This window comes from Hypanus sabinus, chromosome 12 (assembly GCF_030144855.1).
Source record: "Hypanus sabinus isolate sHypSab1 chromosome 12, sHypSab1.hap1, whole genome shotgun sequence".
In the NCBI taxonomy this organism is placed as follows: domain Eukaryota; kingdom Metazoa; phylum Chordata; class Chondrichthyes; order Myliobatiformes; family Dasyatidae; genus Hypanus; species Hypanus sabinus.
Genome location: NC_082717.1, coordinates 36,142,302 through 36,158,336, shown reverse-complemented (window position 1 = coordinate 36,158,336; position 16,035 = coordinate 36,142,302).

Genomic DNA, 16,035 nt, shown 5'->3' with positions numbered 1-16,035 from the left:
TGTAATTATCTGAGCAAATTATTTTTGATGTAGCAATTGTTTAGAAATAATATGTACAGTAAAATCAGATTTTTAAAAACATTTCTGTAATGATGGTGCTGATGGAATATGGGGTTTTAAATACATTGGGGTGAGGAACTGAGTAACAAATTTCTGGAAGTCAATTGAGTAGATAATCTGCAGTTGAAATTCAATTAAACCAACTGAACTTCCTTGAAGGTGTTCATCTCTGAAATATCGACTGTTTCTTTTTCCACAGATGTTGTCCGATCTACTGTTTTCCCAGCATTTTCTTTGATTCAGTCTTCTATCTTCAGCAGTTTTTTTTTAATTTCAAGTTTTCCATCTGTTTTCACACCTTGTGAACGAACACAATGTGCTCTCACGTGACACAGCTGTACTGAAGGCAAAGTCTACATGGAAATTGTAGATCTTCATAATAGATGATGTGCATTGATCTAACTGAGCAGCCAGAATTGCCTCTGGAAGGAGAAGAATTGTTTTCCTGAACAATGGAAAATATGTGCTGCTCTCATTGTGAAGGCAAAGTTGAAGGGTGTTGACAAAGTGAATGGTAGGTATCTCAAGGTAGATGTGTCATGGAAGTATTGCCAGTCTACCAAGTCAACAAAAGTACATTTATTTGGTGACTTAAGAGGAGTCTGTGCTTTTATCTCTTCCCCCTCTCTTCATTTAAACTTGCTAGGTGCTTCCCCGTCATGTCACTCTTCATACAAATGTATCTCGCAGCAGCATTCAGCCTCCATTTCATGAATTTCCCATTTAAACATGCATTCCTTAAACAATATAATACATGTATTTTGTAGCAGCTCTTCTTTAATGCAGTGCATTTTTTGAGTGAATTTTAGACCCATTGCTTGCTGTCAGACCCATTGTAGATGAAGAGAGATACGAAAAGGTGGTCTGACACAGGTAGTATTGTTCACAGATGCAGAAGCAAACACCTTGGAAATAAGAAGCAATCTGCAGCCCCTTCTTTTGGAAATGGAAAATCATTGGTGTTTTTAGCAGAATTAGAAAGGCCTCTGAAAGACAGTTCCTCATTTCACCATTTTCTTAAAGATAAAGCAATCTCTTTGACTGGAGAATAACATTTTTGCCTCCTATTCATTGTCACTCAAACTAAAATCCTTCCCCCTTCCACATGTCTCAGTGAATGTATCACAGTGTAAAAATAGTTTTCTATTCTGAATTGCTTGCTATTAGTGTGGCCTTGCCTATTATAATTGCTTGAACAGTGAATTTACTTTCACAGCTACAGGGAGGCCAAAATACAAAACACTGCATTTTGGAAAGTCGTTTGTACTCCCAGTGACCTACATTGGATTGCATAAAGAGCACAATAGTTTATTTTTGGATCGCTAACAAGACCTTCCTAATGTTTATGTAATAACTAGCTGAATCACTTTGTGATCATACATTTCTAATATCCTTTAATGATCTGTAACTGAGAAGAGATGTCATCCAATAACAGGATTGAGTCCTTTGCCATCTTCTACCATAAATGCATTTCTATTGCATGAAAGAATATTTTCTTTTCCTCACAAACAAGTAATTGGAGCCAACCACTAGAAAAAACTCCTGGAATTCCACTAGGAAAACAGATGCCCTTTGACAGGAGGACAAGCAACCTTGGGCTTTCAGTTGCAAGCCGGTGGTTTGCAAATGCCATTTACTTGTCAAGTACATATCCGGGTTTCAGAAACCGGGTGAAAAGGATCATTGACGGTGACTGAAGTGGAGGAGGGGACTTGGTAAACTGGACAGCTGTGGGAGGAATTTTAATTCTCTGCTTCTCTGACTTCCTTCAGTCGTCTAAGTTTGTTTTGTCAATTTTCACTCAAGACTGTAACCTCAGACAGGTATAAGTCACTGCACTTTATATCATATTTTCTTCTTGTAGATGCAGTGGAAATTTTCTCAACTGGAGTTGCATTCAGATCTAAATCCATTCCTGGAAAGTAAATATTTATTGAAAATTCTTTATTTTTCTTGCTTGAAGATGCTGAGGGATACTCTTTGGTGCCTTGGACAATAAGATCCCTTTTTGTCCCTTGATCAACTGGCACCGAACAGTACAGCTTTTGGCATGTTCCAACAGAGGTGAGAAGTGTGAGTTGACAGTTTTGAGTACAGTGAACAGTAGAAATGCAGGCACTGATTTTGAACTGGTACAGCAAGCTTTTTGATGACAGTAACATGCTGTAAAACAGAATGCAATTAAAATAAAAGGGGTGTCATCAATTAAAAGTGCATGTCACAACAGGGCCAAAAAATGTCCTGAAATTCAATATTGCATCTAAAAATCTATATAGTACTCTATAGATTACTATATAGCTTGGAGGAAAACTGTTCAAGAGGGACAGTGCTTTATGAGAATTAAGTTCACTGTGCTGCAGAGTAAGAGTCTGCTATGAAAGGAGAGATTAAACAACCTAACAGTCTGTGATAGAGAGGAGCTAGAGGCAGGTAGTCACACTAGGGACTTGGGAGACATAAATGGGTAACAGTCAGGAGAGGGAAGGGCAAGAGGTAGATGCAAGATTGAATCCTACTGGCTGTCTCCCTTAAAAATAAGTACTCCTGTTTGAGTACTGTTGGGGAGGGGGGGGGGGTGCGCAGCGATGGCCTACCTGGACGAAGCAACAGTGGCCGTGCCTCTGGCACAGAGTCTGGCCCTGTGGCTCAGAAGGGTAAGGAAAGGAAGAGGATGGCAGTAGTGAATAGGGGACTCTATAGTTAGGGGGTCAGATAGGCGATTCTGGGGACACAGGAAAGAAACACGGATGGTAGTTTGCCTCCCAGGTGCCAGGGTCTGGGTTGTTTCTGATCATGTCCACAATATCCTGAAGAGGGAAAGAGAACAGCCAGAGGTTGTGGTACATATTGGTATCAATAACATAGGTAGGAAAAGGGAGGAGGTCCTGAAAACAGACTACAGAGAGTTAGAAAGGAAGTTGAGAAGCAGGACCGCAATGTAGTAATCTCAGGATTTCTGCCTGTGCCGCATGACAGTGAGTATAGGAACAGATTGAGGTGGAGGATAAATGCGTGGCTGAGGGATTGGAGCAGGGGTCAGGGATTCAGATTTCTGGATCATTGGGATCTTTTGGGGCAAGTGTGACCTGGACAAAAAGGATGGGTTGCACTTGAATCCCAAGGGGACCAATATCCTGGTGGGGAGGTTTGCAAAGGCTATTGGGGAGAGTTTAAACTAGAATTACTGGCGGGTGGGAACCAAACTGAAGAGACTGGGGAAGAGGAGGTTAGCTCACAAATAGAGAAAGCTTGGAGACAGCGTGAGAGGGAGGATAGGCAGGTGATAGAGAAGGGACTCGCTCAACCGACGGTTAGGTTCTGGAGGATGTGCATATTTTAATGTAAGGAATATTATGAACAAAGTGGATGAACTTAGAGTGTGGATCAGCACTTAGAGCTATAATGTTGTGGCCATTACAGAGACTTGGATGGCTCAGGGACAGGAATGGCTACTTCAAGTGCCAGAATTCAGATGTTTCAGAAAGGACAGGGAGGGAGGAAAAAGAGGTGGGGACGTGGCACTGTTGATCAGTTAGTGTCATGGCTGCAGAAAAGGCAGAAGTTATGGAGTCCCTGTGGGTGGATGTTAAGATAGGAAGGGGTCAATATCTCTATTAGATGCTTTTTATAGACCACCCAATAGTAACAGGGGCATCGAGGAGCAGATAGGGAGACAGATTCTGGAAAGGAGTAATAATGACTGGGTTGTTGTGGTGAGAGATTTTAATTTCCCAAATATTGATTGGCATCTCCCTAGAGTGAGGGTTAAGATGGGGTGGAGTTTCTTAGGTATGTTCAGGAATATTTCTTGACACAATATGTAGATAAGCCTACAAGAGGAGAGACTGTACTTGATCTGGTATTGGGAAATTAACCTGGTCAGGTGTCAGGTCTCTCAGTGGGAGAGCATTTTAGAGATAGTGATCACAATTCTATCTCCTTTACCATAGCATTGGAGAGGTATAGGAACAGATAAGTTAGGGAAATGTTTAATTGGTGCAAGGGGAAATATGAGGCTATCAGGCAAGAACTTGGAAGCATAAATTGGAAAGAGATGTTCTCAGGGGAACGTATAGAAGAAATGTGGCAAATGTTCAGAGGATATTTACATGGGGTTCTGTATAGGCATGTTCCAATGAGACAGGGAAAGGATGGTAGGGTACAGGAACCATGGCGTACAAAGGCTGTTGTAAATTTAGTCAAGAGGAAAAAAAAGCTTACGAAAGGTTCAAAAAACTAGGTATTGATAGAGATCTATAAGGTTATACAGCTAGCAGGAAGGAGTTTAAGAATGAAACTAGGAGAGCCAGAAGGGGTCATGAGAAGGCCTTGGCAGGCAGGATTAAGGAAAACCCCTAGGCATTCTACAAGTACGTGAAGACCAAGAGGATAAGATGTGAGAGAAGAGAACTAATCAAGTGTGACAGTGGAAAGGTGTTTATGGAACCGGCAGAGATAACAGGTGTACTTCAGTATTCACTACGGAAAAGGATCTTGGCAAATGTAGGGATTACTTACAGTGGACTGAGAAGCTTGAGCATATAGATATTAAGGAAGAGGACGTGCTGGAGCTCAAGTTGGATAAATCACTAGGACTGGATGGGATGTAACACAGGCTACTCTGAGCAGTGAGGGAGGAGATTGCTGAGCCTCTGGTGATGATCTCTACATCATCAATGGAGACTGGAGAGGTTCCAAAGGATTGGAGGGTTACAGATATTGTTCCCTTATCCAAGAAAGAGAATAAAGATAGCCTGGGAAATTATAGACCAGTGAGTCTTTCTTCAGTGGTTGGTAAGTTGATGGAGAAGATCCTGAGAGGCAGGATTTATGAAAATTTGGAGAGGCATAATATGATTAGAAATAGTCAGCATAGCTTTGTCAAAGACGGGTTGTGCTTTTCGAGCCTGATTGTAATTTTTGAGGATGTGCCCAAACACATTGATTAAGGTAGAGCCATAAATGTAGTGTCTATGTATTTCAATAAGGCATTTGCTAAGGTACCCCATGCAGGGCTTATTGAGAAAGTAAGGAGGCATGGGATCCAAGGGACCTTGCTTTGTGCATCCAGTATTGGCTTGCCCACAAAATGCAAAGGTAGACGGGTCATATTCTGCATGGAGGTCTGTGACAAGTGGCATGCCTCAGGAATCTGTTCTGGGACCCTTACTCTTTGTGATTTTTATAAATGACCTGGATGAGGAAGTGGAGAGATAGGTTAATAAATTTGCTGATAACACAAAGGTTGGGTGTGTTGTGGATAGTGTGGAGGGCTGTCAGAGGTTACAGCGGGACATTGATAGGATGGAAAACTGGGCTGAGTAGTGGCAGATGGTGTTCAACCCAGGTAAGTGTGAGGTAGTTCATTTTGGTAGGTCAAATATGATGGCAGAATATAGCATTAATGGTAAGACTCTTGGCAGTGTGGAGGATCAGAGGGATCTTGGGGTCCGAGTCCATAGGACACTCAAAGCCGTTGGACAGGTTAACTCTTTGGTTAAGAAGGCATATGGTGCATTGGCCTTCATCAGTCATGAGGTTGAGTTTAAGAGGCGGGAGGTAATGTTGCAGCTATATAGGACCCTGGTCAGACCCCATTTGGAGTACTGTGCTCAGTTCTGGTCGTCTCACTACAGGAAGGATGGGGAAACCATAGAAAGGGTGCAGAGGAGAATTACAAAGATGTTACCTTCATTGGAGAGAATGCCTTATGAGAATAGATTGCATGAACTCAGCCTTTTTTCTTTGGAGTGTCGAAGGATGAGAGGTGACCTGCTAGAGGTGTATAAGATGATGATCATGTGGATAGTCAGAGGCTTTTTCCCAGGGCTGAAATGGCTAGTATGAGAGGGCACAGTTTTAAGGTGTTTGGAAGTAGGTACAGAGGAGATGTCAGGGGTAAGTTTTTTACACAGAGTGATGAGTGCATGGAATGGGCTGCCGGCGGTAGTAGTGGAGGCGGAAACGATAGGTTCTTTTAAGAGACTCCTGGATGGAAACATGGAGCTCAGAAAAATAGAGGGCTATGGTAACCCTTGGTAATTTCTAAGGTAAGGACATGTTCAGCACAGCTTTATGGGTCGAAGGGCCTGTATTGCGCTGTAGGTTTTCTATATTTCTAAAGACCAGGCCACTAACTGCAGCCGCCACATGCAGGTACTCATACTGCACCAGAATATGTCGATCCTGGATCAACCTCTAGAGTCACCTGAGGATCCTTCTTTAATCCTCTCTCTCTTCTGTCATATATTTAGTGAAGCCAACAATTTTTACAAAGCTTCTGGTCACTTGTGCTATTATACCCAAGTACTGCATAAATTTTAATTCTGCCATGATAGCTGAAGAAGTAATTAAATAAAATTAGGATGTAAATATAAGCTACTCGTTATAACAATAATCATGAAATAACATGACACCAAGATTGGTTGAGCAGTAAATAATGAGAAAGGTCTAAATGTACAACCAGTCTAAATCAACTGTGAAAGTGGGCAAGGGAATGACAGGTGAAATTTAACTCAGACAAATGTGAAGTAATGCATTTAAGTAAGTTAAACCAGGGCAAGACATATAATTCAGTGAAGGGCCCAAAGGGGTCGTGTACAACAGTGACATGTAGGGGTCCAAGTACATAATTCCCTGAATTTGGCCAGAGGGTGGTGAATCTATGGAGTTTGTTGCCACGGGGGACAGTGGAGGCCAAGTCATTGGGTGTATTTAAGACAGAGATTGATGGGTATCTGAGTAGTCAGGGCATCAAAGGTTATGGTGAGAAGGTGGGGGAATGGGACTAAAGGGGAGATTGGATCAGCTCATGATGAAATGGCAGAGCAGACTTGATGGGCCGAATGGCCGACTTCTGTTCCTTTGTCTTATGGTCTTATGGAAAATGGTGACAAAGGGAGACAACATGATAAAGAAGGCATATGATAAACCTGCAATTATTGGATAGTGCATCAGGATATTATGCTATAGCTGTAAAAGAAACACACCAGGAATATTGTCTGAAGTTCTGGTAGCTGTACTATAGAAAGCTATGATTAATGGAAAGCTTGAATAGGTTATCAGGACTGGAGGGCACGAATTACAAAGAGACTGTGAAGGCTGGGACTGTTTTCCCTACAGCAAAGAAGGTTGAGGGACATAGATAAGATGAATTGTCCATCTTTTTCGATAGATAGAGGAATCTAAAACTTCGAGGGCATAGCTTTTAAGGTGAGATGGGATAGATTTAAAGGGAGACTGAGGAGTAGATATTCACATTGAGGGTGGTTGGTAAATGGAAAAAACATGCAACCAGGGTAAGTGATAGAGTACAATCACAATGTTTAAAAATAGTTAGATAGATAGGGTTGTTGTGATGGGTAATTTTAACTTTCCTAGTATTGACTGGCATCTCCATAAGCAAGGGGTTTAGATGGGGTGGAGTTTGTTAGGTATGTCCAGGAAGGTTTCCTGATGCAATATGTAGAAAAGCAAACTAGAGGAGAAGCTGTAGTTGATCTGGTATTGGGAAATGAACCTGGTCAGGTGTCAGATCTTACAATGGGAGAGCATTTTGGAAGTAGTGATCACAACTCTATCTCCTTTAACACAGTGCTGGAGAGGGATAGGAGCAGACAATTTGGAAAAACACTTAATTGGAGTAGGGGAAATATGATGCTATGAAGCAGGAACTTGGGAGCATAAATTGGGAGCAGATGTTCTCAGGGAAATGCATGGCAGAAATGTGGCAAATGTTCAGGGAACATTTACATGGCGTTTTGCAAAGGTATGTTCCATTGAAGTAGGGGAAGGATGGTAGGATAAAAGAACCATGGTGTACAAAGGGTGTAGAAAATCTTATTAAGAAGAAAAGAAAAGCTATTGAAATGTTTAAGAAACTAGGTACTGTTAGAGCTCTAGAAAATTACAAGGGTGCCAGGAAGGAGCTCAAGAATGATATTAGGAGAGCTAGAAAAGGCCTTGGTGAGTGGAATTAAGTAAAATTCCAAGGCCTTCTACAAATATGTGAAGAGCAAGAGGCTGAGCCATGTGAGAATAGGACCAATCAGGAGTAAGAGTGGAAATATGTGCATGGAGCCGGAGGAGGTAGCTGAGGTACTTAATACTTCGCTTCAGTATTCACCAGTCAAAAGGACTTTGGCAATTGTGGGGATGAGTTACATCAGACTGAAACACTCAAATGTATAGACATTAAGAAAGAGGATGTGCTGGAGCCTTTGAATGGTATTAAATTAGATAAGTCACCGTGATTGAATGAGATATACCCCAGGTTACTGTGGGAAGCAAGGGAAGAGATTGCTGAGCCTCTGGCAGTGATCATTAATAGGATCTGAATGTGAACAAAACAAAAGAGAAATGTTGTTGACTTCAGGAGGGCACGGAGCGACCACTCCCCACTGAACATCAATGTCTCCTCCATAGAGATCGTTAAGAACATCAAATTTCTTGGTGTTCACCTGGCGGAGAATCTCATCTGGTCCCTCAACACCAGCTCCATAGCAAAAGAAAGTCCAGCATTTTCCCTTTTCCTTCTGTGAATGCTGAGGAAAGTCCATCTCCCACTGCCCCCCCCCCCCCCATCCTTATCACATTCTACAGAGATTGTATTGAGAGCATCCTGAGCAGCTGCATCACTGCTTGGTTTGGAAATTGCACCATCTCAGATCACAAGACCCTACAGCGGATAGTGAGGTTAGCTGAGAAGATCAACGGTTAGATATAATTTTTACCTTGAACCTTTGTCAGAAGGGTTTAGTGGCTCTTATTTATAATATGATTATGAAGATACAACCAGAAATGTCAGGAAGAATTAAACAAGAGTGGGAAAAAGAGCTTCAATATACTAAATCAACAGAAAAATGGGAAAATTTTTTACAAATAGTTAACTCTTCTTCTATATGTGCTAAACATGCTTTAATACAATTTAAGGTGGTACATACAGCCCACATGTCTAAAGATAAGCTTGCTCGATTCTACTCCCATATTAACCCTCAATGTGACAGATGTCACTCAGAAGTCACTTCATTGACCCACATGTTTTGGTCATGTCCCACCTTACATAACTATTGGAAGGATATATTTGCTATCATTTCCTCAGTTTGGAATATTGATGTATAACCCCATTTTATCACTGCAATTTTTGGTATACCAATTGAGGGTGGTAGTCAATATTCCCCTCCAATTTGCAACTCTAATGGCTAGAAGGTCTATATTACAAAATTGGAAAGAAGTAAACCCTCCTACCACGTTTCAGTGGTTCTCTCAAACTATTTCTTGTTTGAGCTTAGAAAAAATTAGAAGTACTATTTTTGATCCATCAATTAAATTTGAAGAGACTTGGGGACCGTTTATTCGACATTTTCATATGAGTTAATTTGACCTCTTCCAGACCTTTTTTCTTTTTATCCTTGTTTTGGTATGGAGTTCTGGAGTTCTTGACACTATCATGTATATATAAACTATTATTATTGCCCATGTTAGTTAAGGTTTATTGTTTTATTTTAATACATTTTTTCTTGTATTTTTTTCCCTTTTGTGATTATCCTTTTTTCATATACAATTAATATAGGCTTGATTGATTATCTTATGATGTTCTCTGTTGATATCTCAATAAGATATTGATATCTTGTTACTAATTTAATTTCAAGCCTAGTATATTTATAATCTATTCAATGTTATGTTATGTTATATTATTATTTTCTTTTGTATATGAAACTCAATAAAAAGATTGAAAAAGAAAGAAAGATCAACCGTGTCTCTCTTCCCGCTATTACGGACAATTACACTACATGCTGCATCCACAAAGCAAACAGTATTATGAAGGACCCCACGCACCCCTCATATAAACTCTTCTCCCTCCTGCCGTCTGGGAAAAGGCACCAAAGCATTCGGGCTCTTACGACCAGACTATGTAACAGTTTCTTCCCTTAAGCCATCAGACTCCTCAATACCCAGAGCCTGGACTGACACCAACTTACTGCCCTCTACTGTGCCTATTGTCTTGCTTATTATTTATTGTTATGCCTGCACTGTGTTGTGCACTTTATGCAGTCCTGGGTAGGTCTGTAGTCTAGTGTAGTTTTTATTTTCTGTGTTGTTTTTACGTAGTTCAGTGTAGTTTTTGTACTGTTTTATGTAGCACTATGGTCCTGAAAAACGTTGTCTCATTTTTACTATGTACTGTATCAGCAGTTATGGTTGAAATGACAATAAAAATGACTTGACTTGAACGGGAGAAATACCAGAGGATTGGAAGGTTGCATACATTATTCCATTGTTCAAGAAAGGGAGTGGAGATAATCCAGTGAGTCTTACATCAGTAGTGGGCAAGTTGTTGGAGAAGATCAGCAAGATCTTGCGTCCATGTCCAGCGGACATTCAAAGCTGCTGTACAGATTGACAGTGTTGTTAAGAAGGTGTATGGTGTGTTGGCATTCATCAACCATGGGATTGATTTCAAGATCTGTGAGGTAATGTTACAGCTATGTAAGACCTTAGTTGGATCCCACTTGGAGTACTGTGTTCAATTCTGGTCACTTCATTACAGGAAGGACGTGGATGCTATAGAGAGAGTGCAGAAGAGAATTACAAGGATGTCGCTTGGATTGGAGGGTGCACCTTGTGAGAATAGGTTCAGTGAACTTGGCCTTTTCTCCTTAGAGTGACGGGGGATGAGGGGGGACCTGATTGAGGTGCATAAGATGATGAGAGGCATTGATCGTGTAGATAGCCAGAGGCTTTTTCCCAGGGCTGAAATGGCCAACATGGCAGGGCATAGTTTTAAGGTGCTTGGAAACAGGTACAAGGGAGATGTTGGGGTAAGTTTTTCACACGGAGAGTCGTGGGTGCATGGAATGCACTGCCAGTGAAGGTAGTAGAGGTGGATACAATAGGGTCCTCTTAGATAGGTACATGGAGCTTAGAAAAATAGAATGTTGTGCTGTAGAGAAATACTAGGCAGTTTCTAGAGTAGGTTACATGGTTGGCACAACATTGTGGCCAAAAAGCCTATAATGTGCTGTAGATTTTCTATGTTTCTATATATAGGTAGAAAAGGTTTAGAGGGATAAGGGCTAAATGTAGGGAAGTGGTACCTGCTTGGGAAAACATGTCGGTCAGAGTAGGTGAATTGTGCTGTAAAACTCAATGTATTCTACAAAATCTCATCTGGTTCAAGACAATTCTTTAGGAAAGGGCATCTGTTTTCCTTATCCAGCATGGCTTATTTGTGATTCTAGTCATATCAATATGGCTGACCCTGAACTGTCTCCACAGTTTAGAGGTGGGTAATAAATGCCAGCATTGTCCATGAGTTCCGTATCCCATGGTCGAAGACAAAGAGTTCTTGAGACAACATGCAATCAGAATCAGAATCGGGTTTATTATCACCGGCATGTGACGTGAAATTTGTTAACTTAGCAGCAGCAGTTCAATGCACAACATAATCTAGCAGAGAGAGAAAAATATAATGTTAATAAATATAAATATAATAAATAAACAAGTAAATCAATTACATATATTGAATATATTATTTAAAAACGTGCAAAAACAGAAATACTGTATATTAAAGAAAGTGAGGTAGTGTCCAAAGCTTTGAAGTCTGTTCAGGAATCGGATGGCAGAGGGGAAGAAGCTGTTCCTGAATCACTGAGTGTGTGTCTTCAGGGTTCTGTACCTCCTACCTGATGGTAACAGTGAGAAAAGGGCATGCCCTGATTGCTGGCGTTTTTTAATAATAGACGCTGCCTTTCTGAGACACCGCTCCTTAAAGATATCCTGGGTACTTTGTAGGCTAGTGCCCAAGATGGAGCTGACTAGATTTACAACCTTCTGCAGCTTCTTTCGGTCCTGTGCAGTAGCCCTCCCATACCATCCAGTGATGCAGCCCATCAGAATACTCTCCACAGTACGTCTATATAAGTTTCTGAGTGTATTTGTTGACATGTCAAATCTCTTCAAACTCCTAATGAAGTATAGCTGTTGCCTTACCTTCTTTATAACTACATCAATATGTTGGGACCAAGTTAGATCCTCAGAGATCTTGACACCCAGGATCTTGAAATTGCTCATGCTCTCCATTTCTGATCCCTCTATGACAATTGGTATGTGTTCCTTCGTTTTATCCTTCCTGAAGTCCACAATCAGGTCTTTCATCTAACTGATGTTGAGTGCCAGGCTGTTGCTGCGGTACCACACCTTCAGTTGGATATGTTATCACCAATCTGCACAGATTGTGGTCTTCCGATTAGGAAGTCGAGGATCCAATTGCAGGAGGAGGTGCAGAGACCCAGGATCTGCAACTTCTCAGTCAGGATTATGGGAATAATGGCATTAAATGCTGAGCTATGGTCGATAAAAGACCAAAATGAATATCAATTACTCTCTACTACTGGCAGAAACAGTCATAGCAACAAGGAAGGGGGGAACATTGGTGTACTCAATTTATAATAATAGTTATTGTTAATCTCAGACAATATGCAATGCAGGTGGCTCCCAGCTATGATTGTCTTTCAGCCCACAATGTCATACCTTACTATCTCTATGTGCAGAGGGCATTTCCAGTGATGGTGAGCCTCGGAACCAAGGGCACAGCCTCAGAATAAAGAAACATCCATTTAAAACAGAGACAGGAAGGAATTGATTTAACCAGAGGGTGCTGTACCTGTGAAGTTCATTGCCACAGACTGCTGTGCAGGCCAGGCCTGTCACTGGGTATATTTAATGTGGACATTGATAGATTCTTGATTAATCAGGGCATCAAATGTTATGGGGAGAGGCAAGAGGATGACGTTGAGAGGGATAATAAATTAGCAGATAATAAGATTTGGGCAAATAATAAATGATAATAAATGGAGGAGCAGACTCAATGGGCCAAATGGCCTAATTCTGCTCCTATGTCTTATGGAATTTACTGCCACAGATGTCTGTGGATGAAAAATGATTGTATATTTTTAAAGTGGAGATTGATAGGTTCTTGATTAGTAGGGGGATCAAAGTTCACTGGGAGAAGGCAGAAGAATGCGGTGGAGAGGGAAAATAAGTCAGCTATGTCAAAATGGTAGAGCAGATTCAATAGGCTGAATTGCTTAATTCTTCTCCTATACGTTATTGTCGTAAAATCATTTGAACTAATCCACATATGGTCAGGCACAATGGAAGAATTCAGATCTGTTTTCACAAGGATGGCATTCTGCAGTATCAGTATTACAGTTAATTACAGTATTGCAGAAATTAAACTTCCCTCTACATCTCATCATTCAGCCTCAGATGGAAAGCTGATTGATCCAGATAAACAGTGATTAGAAGAACAAGTCAGGCAAGGGAGGTCAGATTTGCCATGATGTACTGACTCACAGATTTTGTACTTAGAGACCAGGGCCACGCTCCTTGAAAGAATACACTTTTGTAGAAATGCTGATGCACAGAAGTGTCTGGACATCTCTGCGTCTGATTCAACTGGACCTGGAATGGAAGTGGAAGAAAGCAATCTGAAGCAAAGCAAGCATCACACATGTACTCTAAAGGGTACATGATAATGTCTGGGTGCAGACATCATTAGTCGGGTAAGGGAGGAGAACATATGACATCAGCTTTACAGTTTGAAGAATGATCACATCAGAGTACTGTAGTGATGTACTACACACAGCGCTGAAATAACGACACGAAGTCGTTTCGAGACTAGTTTATTCAAACCTCGCGGCGTTGGCATTTAATCCCTAGTGCCGCCCTCTCCAGGCAGAAATGACGTCAGAGGTGCATTACCAAAGTCTCCCCCCGCGCGTTGGCTATTTGTGAGCCGGTTCGCCTGCGCAGAAAGTGGGTCGCCACAGTACAGTATATAAAGGATTCTGAGAAGTGTGCAGTACAGACAACTTATCTTCAGTGCAAGATAACATAAGACATAGGAGCAGAATTAAGCCACATGGCCCATCATGTCCACTTTGAAATTCCATGATGGCTGATTTCCTTCCCTTCTCAACCCCATTTTCCTGTCTTCTCCCTGTAACCTTTGATGCTCTAACTAACCAAAAAACCTATCAGCCTCCACTTAATGATTTGATCTCCACAGCCATCCTTGGCAAAGAATTTCACAGATTCAGCAATCTCTGGCTAAAGGAATTCCTTCTCATCTCTGTTTTAAATGGTCATCCCTCTATTCTGAGGCTGTACCCTCTGGTTCTAGACTCACCCACTACAGAAAACATCCTTGCCACATCTACTCTATCTAGACTTTTCAAAAATTGATAGGATTCAATGAGATTATCCCTCATTCTTTTAAACTCCAGTGAGAATGGTCCAGAGCTGTCAATCGCTCCTCATACATTAACCCATTCATTCACAGAATCATTCTTGAGGATCTCCTCTGGACTCTGTCCATTGCCAGCACATCTTTTCTTAGATAAAGGGCCCAAAACAGCTCACACGACTCCAAGTGTGATGTGACTAATGCCATATAAAGCCGCAGCATCACATTCTTGCTCTTATATCCTAGTTCTCTTGAAATGAATGTTAATGAATGTTAACACTGCATTTGCCCTCCTTACCACCAACTCAACCTGCAAGTTAACCTTTAGGGAATCCCAAATAACCTTTGCACCTCAGATTTTTAAATTTTGTCCCTGTTTAGAAAATAGCCTGTGCCTTTATTCCTTCAACTAAAGTGCATGAACATACACTTCCCTGCACTATATTCCATCTTTGACCTTGTTCCCAATTTGCCCAAATCGTTCTGAACACTCTCTACTTCCTCAACACCACATACCTCTCCTGGATATTGGAATCCCCGATAATTATTGCAACATACCCCTTTTTATAAGCCTTTTCTATCTCCCATTGTAATTTGTAGCCCATAACCTGGCTACTGTACATAGGCCTGTATATAATTCCCATCAGTGTATTTTTACCCTTGCAGTTTCTTAACTCAATTCACACTGATTCATCTTCCAATCCTATGTCACCTCTTTCTAAGGATTTTATTTTATATTTTACCAACAGAGCCACCCCACACCCTATCCTTACTATACAACATGTATCCTTGGATGTTAAGCTCCCAACGATACAGTGGTGCCCATAAAATTATATCTGCCAATCTTTAACTGCACAATGAGATCATCTATCTTATTCTGTATACTGCATGAATCCAAATACAACATCTTCACTCCTGTTTTCATCACCCTTTTCGATTTTGGACCCTTGTTAAAATTTAGCTCATCCCTCTGACAATTTTGTCCTGTTATCAGCCTGTCCTTCCTTACAAACTCACTACACACTCATCTAGTTGTATACCAACCTCCCCATCCTCAGCCCTATCACTCTGGTTCCCATCCCCATGCCAAGTTATTTTAAGCCCTCCAATTGCCAGAACACAATATGAATCTTATCAAAGTCAAATCAGTCGCCTCTGCATTATTGTTCAAGTTAAACCAATTTAAGTTTTACATCGGCCAAAGCAACCTTTTCAAATTTCTGAGCCTCTCCGAGTTGGAAGAGAAAGCAAGAATTCCAGATGTTGATCTTCAAATATACTGTGCCCATCTCTGGGTGAACTGCATAACAAGATGCCAAAGACATTTCAGGATCTTCTCTGGATCCAAATTCCAGATTGGGTAATAAATTAATTTCCTGAACACTGGGAATGAGGAATGAACAAGAAAGATCCCAGCGTATTGGAAGACAGTGAATGTCATGCCACTTTTCAAAAAAGGATGCAGGCAAAAGGCAGGTAGCAATAGGTCTGTAGTTGGGAAAATGCTTGAAGCTATCATTAAAGAAGAAATAGTGAGGCATCTGGAAAGAAATGGATACATCAGGCAGACGCTATATGGATTCAGCAACTGCAGATCTAATTTGACAAACTTACTGGAGCTCTTTGAGGATATAATGAGCACAGTGCCTAGAAGGGAACAGCTGGACATTATTTACTTGGATTTCCAGAAGGCATTCAATAAGATGCCATAAGGTAAGGACACATAG